At 39.5% G+C, this 6991-nt stretch overlaps 1 protein-coding gene across 1 annotated transcript in view; it reads left to right on the top strand.

The window, feature by feature from the left end:
- Window positions 1–6535: 6535 nt before the first annotated feature.
- The window catches only part of LOC5499744 (von Willebrand factor D and EGF domain-containing protein), a 36187-nt gene continuing 35731 nt past the window's right edge, over window positions 6536–6991 (top strand). Inside the window, exon 1 of the mRNA XM_048722122.1 lies at window positions 6536–6991. This exon is cut by the window's right edge and continues 375 nt beyond it. The gene's annotated coding sequence lies outside the window, so the exon portion shown is untranslated.

The raw sequence follows: 6991 nt of genomic DNA on the forward strand, positions 1-6991 counted from the left end.
GAAAGCAATAATCAATTGGCCCTGCTTCGAACGAAAAAAAAAACAATGCAATACACAATCTCTTAAATCAGCTGGGTGCTTTCTCGTGATTGGAAGGCGCTGAAAGAGGTGTTTGGCTAAGTTCAAGCGTCGTATTATCCATGTGCCCTATTCACTGCAAATGTATTTAGAAGAATCAAGTCGATTGTTTCATCTTCATTTCCAAGCATTTGCTTTGAATACGGCTCATGGATAATACGACGTTTGAACTTTGCCTTGGGTTGCCTGATAATCGTTTTTATAGTTTTAAGGGTTTCTTAGCAACTCGGTTGTCAGGCGCGCGCGCTATCATTGCATCCGGGAACTTTGCAATTATCGGCTCGCACATAATATACTTTAAAATTTTCACCCTCGCGGGCAAGTAATGCAATTTCAGCTCAACTTTGTAATCTTTCATAATTACATTGTTTAATGCATAATATTTGCTAAAAAAAGCGCCATCTAAGATCCTGTACACAAAAAATATAAGGGATAGCCTTAGGCTGGAAAGGCACCAGGTACACACAGCTTCAGGGTGATAGTAATTACCCGCAATTGTAATAAACCCGCAAATGTAATAAGGCTTTACCCGCAATTGTAATATACCTGCAAATGTAGTAAGGTTTTACCCGCAATTGTAATAAACCCGCAAATGTAATAAGGCTTTACCCGCAATCAATCAAACAAATAGCTAAGTAAATAACTAAATAAAAAAGATGAATAAATAGATAAATAAATAAATAAATAAATAAATAAATGAATAAATAAATAAATGAATATATGAATATATGAATAAATGAATATATGAATAGATTCATGGGCCTTTTTGTAACCGAGTCGTGTTCCTTTTTGTAACTTTGTTCCTTTTTGTAACCAAGGTTTGGTTACGAAAGGGAACAGTGCTCCTTTTTGTAACATAGGCCAAGTTACAAAAAGGAGCATATGTTCCTTTTTGTAACCATGTGCTCCCTTTTGTAACATTTGTGATCCTTTTTGTAACCTAAGCCAAGTTACAAAAAGGAGCACATGTTCCCTTTCGTAACTTTGGGTGTTCCTTTTGGTAACCTTAGAAAATAGGGCTAAATTCAGAAACTGAATTCTACAGTAAATATCCAAACCCTATTTAAACGACAAATAAAACATTTTATTCTTATCTCCTACATTGTATAAGTACATATTAGTGTAACAATAAGTTGTAGAATAAGATTGATAATGTCGGTGCTCCATCATTGATATCATCAATAATACGCATGCGTAGTAACGCTCTTCATCAATAATACGCAGCCAGTGACATCCTTGCTTCTATTTAATTCGCTGAATTTGTTTTTATTTAATGATATACACCGATACACATTTTTGTCGATTCATGAGCGTTTTAAACACTAAAATATTAAGGTTTACATCCCACATTGAGGGGAGCATGTAATTAAACAAGCAAGATAACGTCTTCCTCTCATTTTGAAGTCCAGACGACGTTTAAAGGTAAGTACCGCGTTTGCTTTCTTTATGGTGCCCCAACACCATGCGGATGAAATGCTCTGGATATTTGTATGGGAGCCCCCCATAGCTCACTAGAATATCCAGTAACACATGTGAGGGGCAATAGGGTGATTTAGGCCCTAAAAAGGGACGCGTGTTGCGCAGGTTATGATTACTATGTTCTGTTTCTATCATAAGATGGCTAGCTGTGACCCAGTCAAAATGGAGAAATCATATAAAAGACAGAAACATCGCTGTCCAGTGCCTGCCTGTCAGAAAGAAGTGATTCACCTCCCTCGCCATTTGATAACAGTGCACAAATGGAGCCGCGAAAAGGCATTAGAGGCACTGTCTGTGTTCGACCTTAGGGCAAAAAGAACGAAGTCAGAGGCTGTCCCAGAGCAAAGAGCCAAGCGGACTTACAAACGTCGGGTTTGTTCGTTCCCAGGGTGCAACCTGATCGTGCGAAGGTTGCACAACCACCTGAATGCAAAACATAAGTTAAGTCGACACGACGAGAGATACAAACAGCTATTGAAAGAATCGCGATGGGAAGAGATAGGCGAAGATTTCCAGGAAGAGTGTGTAGTAGAGATCTCCTCTGACACCGAGTCCGAGCCCGAGCAAGAGCCCGATCCCCAAAGCCAGAGCCAAAGCAAGGGTAAGGGCCAAAGCCAAAGCAAGAGCAGTCAATCCAGTACAATGTCATCTAATGAAGAAGAAATGTGCCTCCAGGAAATCCATAGAAAATCCGAAAAAGCAAAAGCTATAATGAGAGGAGGTCAAGTAGATCAACACAAATACAGCTCAAGTGATGACGATAGTGATGAAGTTATCCCTTCGTCGCCGATTGGAAAGAAGAGGAGCATCTTTCTTAAGCGCGCGCTAGCCGATATTCACACCGACACTCCAAAGGTTATCAAGAAGAGAACAACTGGGGGATTGGCAGGAGAACAATCTTCACCGACACTATGGAAAGCAACTGCAGCAGGCAATAGCAAGGAAAAGGATGACTTATCAACGTCGAGCCCAGCAGAGGAGATAGAAGACAAAGACTACGAGCCAGATGGCGAAGATGAGGATGAAAACGAAGATAATGAAGGTTGTAGTAATGATGATGAGGATAATGATATCGATGTTACCGATGAAGAAGATGAATTGATGATGAAGGCAGAAACGCTGATGAAAGATGATGAAGGCAGAAACGATGACACAGATAAGATATTGGACGCATTTTTACAATGGCTTCAAGGTATCGATGGAGGTAGAAGAGAGTTGCGTACCGCTAAGCAATATGTTGCACAGGTTCACGCAATCATCAAGGATGTAGATCCAGATGAGCTGCGCATCGACAGCATCCTGAATAAGAAGCATCTTCGAGACAAATGGTTACAGAAATTGGAACGTAACAGGAAGCCAGGGACCTGCAAGGCATATTTAGGTTCATTATCAAGATTTCTCCGTTTCCTTGTTGTGGAAAAGTTAGAAGACCTAAAGCTAACAGAAGAGCATGTGACGAAGGTCAGAGTGCAAGTCCAAGAGTGGTCGGCTTCCTTTAAGAAGCCGTTCAAAGAAAGAAGATGGGAGAAGCATCAAGAAGACCTAGAGAAACTCATAACCCCGGAGGACGTCCAGAAGTTTTCTAAGTCGGCTCCAGTAAGAGCGGCAATCTCGACACTGGGAAGATACATGGAAAAGGAAGGGTCCCCGGGTCAGACAGACTTTTGTACTGTCAGAGACCATCTCATCACTCGCCTATGCATCGAGAATGCATGTAGAGCTGGCCCGCTCGCAAATATGACTTTGCGGGATCTAGATAGAGCCACGAAAGATGGCGATGAAATGATTGTCACCATTTTGAAGCACAAGACATCTGCCTCGGCAGGCCCAGCCCATGTAGTGCTAAGTCCCACAGTCTTCACCTGGCTAAAGGCGTATGTAAAATACATGAGAAACAAGGTCAGCAGAGCAGGAACAGATCCCGATGAGAAGGTTTTCATCAGCTTCACAGCGAGTGAGATGACATCATCCATGATATCTGCTCAACTTAATTCGTTTTGGCAAAAGGCTGTCGAGAAGATTAGAGTAAATGCAGCTTCATTCCGTAAAGCAGCTGTTTCCGTGGTCCACGAAGAGCACCAACATCTGAGGAAGGACCTAGCCGACCTCATGGGACACAATCAAAAGACCGCCGAAAAATTCTCGTTAAGCAGAAGTCTAAGTCGGCTGCAAAAACCTCTCTGGCGCTCAGAAATATCATGTATGCGGAAGGGGCATCACATGTAGAAGCAAGTGAAGCCCTGCCTGTGAAGAATGGGGAAGCAGAAAAGTCTGGTCGTCACCACTGGACAGAGAAAGAAGAGGAGGCTATCCAAATGGCATTTAAGGATGCCATTGAAGAATGCAAGCTTCGGTTAGATGCCGTGAAGCAAGAAATACCCAAGCAACCCCTTCTGGCGCGTATCGACGCCTTGAAGGTTTACGATAAAGTAAGGAGCTTGATGAGGAAAGAAAATACACAAGCGAGCCCTTGCCTCCCCACAGAGAAAATGTCCCAACAAGAGAAGATGGAAAGAATGTTGGGTCGGGAAGATGCTGAAGAATCATGCCTCAAGAGTAAGGGGTCTCAAGTATTTACAGATTTGCAGTCTAATCCCTGTCTGCGACTGTTTCATGATCTCCTACACAACAATAACAGGATCGAGAGAAAAGCCTTGATGGAACGAGTCATGAGAGATGACGAGGCCAAGAAAGAGTTGTCTGCGTTTACTCCACAACAACTTGCTGACAAGGTGCGTGCAGAGCGCAACAAAGCTAAGAAGTCAAAGTAGTAGAAACAATCTAATGACCACTCCAGGCATTTTCAGCCGTTTTCAGCCATTTTCGCGTTTGTAGTAAGTTCAGTTGTTAAAAATGTTTGCGCAAGAGGATTCGAAGGATTCACTAAAATTGTTGTTAATGACTTGTTTGTTCATACGGAACACAGAGACATTATTATATTTAAATGTATATAAAGGGGCGTTATTATACTTAAATGTATACACATATACGTTATTATACTTAAATTTATACACAGAGACGTTATTATACTTAAATGTATACACAGAGATGTTATTATACTTAAATGTATACAAAGAGGCGTTATTATACTTAAATGCATACACAGAGACGTTATCATACTTAAATGTATACACAGAGACGTTATGAGCAGCAACCGCAAGCGACATTATTAATAAAGCTGCCCTGTAAGGCTGTAATATGTTTCTATGAGTACACCCATCTCTGAGCACTTTCAATCCATGTGTAGTTTGAGGAAAGACGAATAGCAGATTATGATTCCTTTAAGGCCAGTTTGAGTTATCCGCTTTCCTAGAGGCTGCTAAAAATTGCAAAAGTCAAGGAAATAGCGAAAACCTTATTTTGATACAGCACACGAATGATGCATTTTACCCAGTCTCCAAGAATCGTCATATCTCAGTCATTTTAATTCAAAGAGCTATTAAACTCAGGAAAAGCAAATACGAATAGCATCTGATGATTCTTGTTAGGCTTGCTTGTGTTATACGTCTTTCAAGAGGCTGCAAAGAAGCTGCAAATATCGAAGCAATATAGCGGAGAATTCAAAATGTGCCTATTGTCCTTGGAGATTTGACCAAAAAACTGAAACACAGAAAATGAAAATAGTAACAACTACTCTCTGAATCGAATGGTTGTCTATCCCTGCTTCAGTTTTTAGTTGTTTTACCATGATTTTAAACATAAATAAACCTAATTTTTCTGATAATTGTTACACTAAAAGAGACATGATTTTCGCGGTCGTTCCTTTTCGTAACCTGACATATATTTCAATAAAATATTATTGTGATCTCACATATATATTTCTTTGCTATGAACAAACCTATAAAACATTATCAAACCTAGAATTGCATAGAAATAAAAATCTTTTTAAATAAAATACTTTTTATCCTGCACTGGTTATAGCACCCCAAAATGTTCCTTTTTGTAACATTTAAGCATTTTCAGCGGGTCCAGGAAAAAAATCAAAAAAGCAATTTCTTCTAAGTTCTTGCTTTACTTCTTGGATATGTTCCCCGCCAATATTTGATCTCTTTTATACATGCATAAGCAAAACGATCCACCGCTTCATTGGGTTTTTATTTCAAATCTCTCGGGCCGGATAGAAACTGCCAAAATTTGAGTATTTTTGGATTCGCCTCTGAGGACAATTTCGCTCGAGTTTTCTTTATAAATCATTTATATTTAGGTGAAATGTAACCAAATTTTGAGAGAATCTTACTTAACTATCCTTCTATGCGTACAACGAGTTGAGGGGCCTCAAGCGGAAGAATTCGATCGATTTTACGCTTTTTTGTGAGGTGACTTTAACTGCGTTAAATTTGAATCTTATGATTGGCACGGGTCCCCATAAAGTCCATTGGTCTGAGCACGGTCTTGAAGCCTCGAAAATTCTACGCAAATCAAAGCAGGTTAGGAAGCTAGGAGGGGTATGCTAAAGTCCAGATAGATGATATATCCCGACGATACAGCGTGATTTCGGTTTTTCTGTATTTTTGTTGGCTGAAACCTAAAGGGTGTTCCTTTTTGTAACATTTTGCTCTTTAACTTTAAATATCATCGCCAATTTTTAAGTTGGGTTTATTTAGTTTTCACCATCCAATATCTGCTTAAAAATCTTCCTATAGATATATTCGCTATGATTTAATGATGTTCCTGATTGAAAAGGGGTCAAGTTGAAAAAATGTTACGTAAGGGAACCACGATGAATCTGTGAATGAATAAATGAATAAATGAATAAATGAGTGAATGAGTGAATAAATAAATGAACAAATGAGTGAATAAATGAGTGAATAAATAAGTGAATAAATGAGTGAATGAGTGAATAAATGAGTGAATAAATGAGTGAATAAATGAGTAAATAAATGAGTAAATAAATGAGTAAATAAATGAGGAAATGAATGAATGAATGAATGAATGAATGAATGAATGAATGAATGAATGAATGAATGAATGAATGAATGAATGAATGAATGAATGAATGAATGAATGAATGAATGAATGAATGAATGAATGAATGAATGAATGAATGAATGAATGAATGAGGTAATACGGACCCGACCTAGCTGAAAATAACAGGAGAAAACTACAGAGAAAAAATAACAGGGGAAAGACTATAAAGAAATATAACAGGGGAAAAACCACAAGAGAAAAAAATAAAATGGGGGGGATGTCAGCCAACCGACAGGAAAAGCTCTTGAGCAGCCGAAAAGGGTACTGCGAGGGCGACTTCAAGGCAAGCAGACGTAAGGAGTGAGGAGACACGAAGACGATGAAGTTTCATGTGTGTCGCGGTGTAGAATGCTTGGAGCTAGGAAGGAGCGAGCGCCACACAGACAGGGGAGCGATTGATATGTTAAAAAGTTTTGCCTTATATTCGCACGTATGAGTCCCGTGAGAATAGAGAAAACACAATAGC

This window comes from Nematostella vectensis, chromosome 14 (assembly GCF_932526225.1).
Source record: "Nematostella vectensis chromosome 14, jaNemVect1.1, whole genome shotgun sequence".
NCBI classification, from domain to species: domain Eukaryota; kingdom Metazoa; phylum Cnidaria; class Anthozoa; order Actiniaria; family Edwardsiidae; genus Nematostella; species Nematostella vectensis.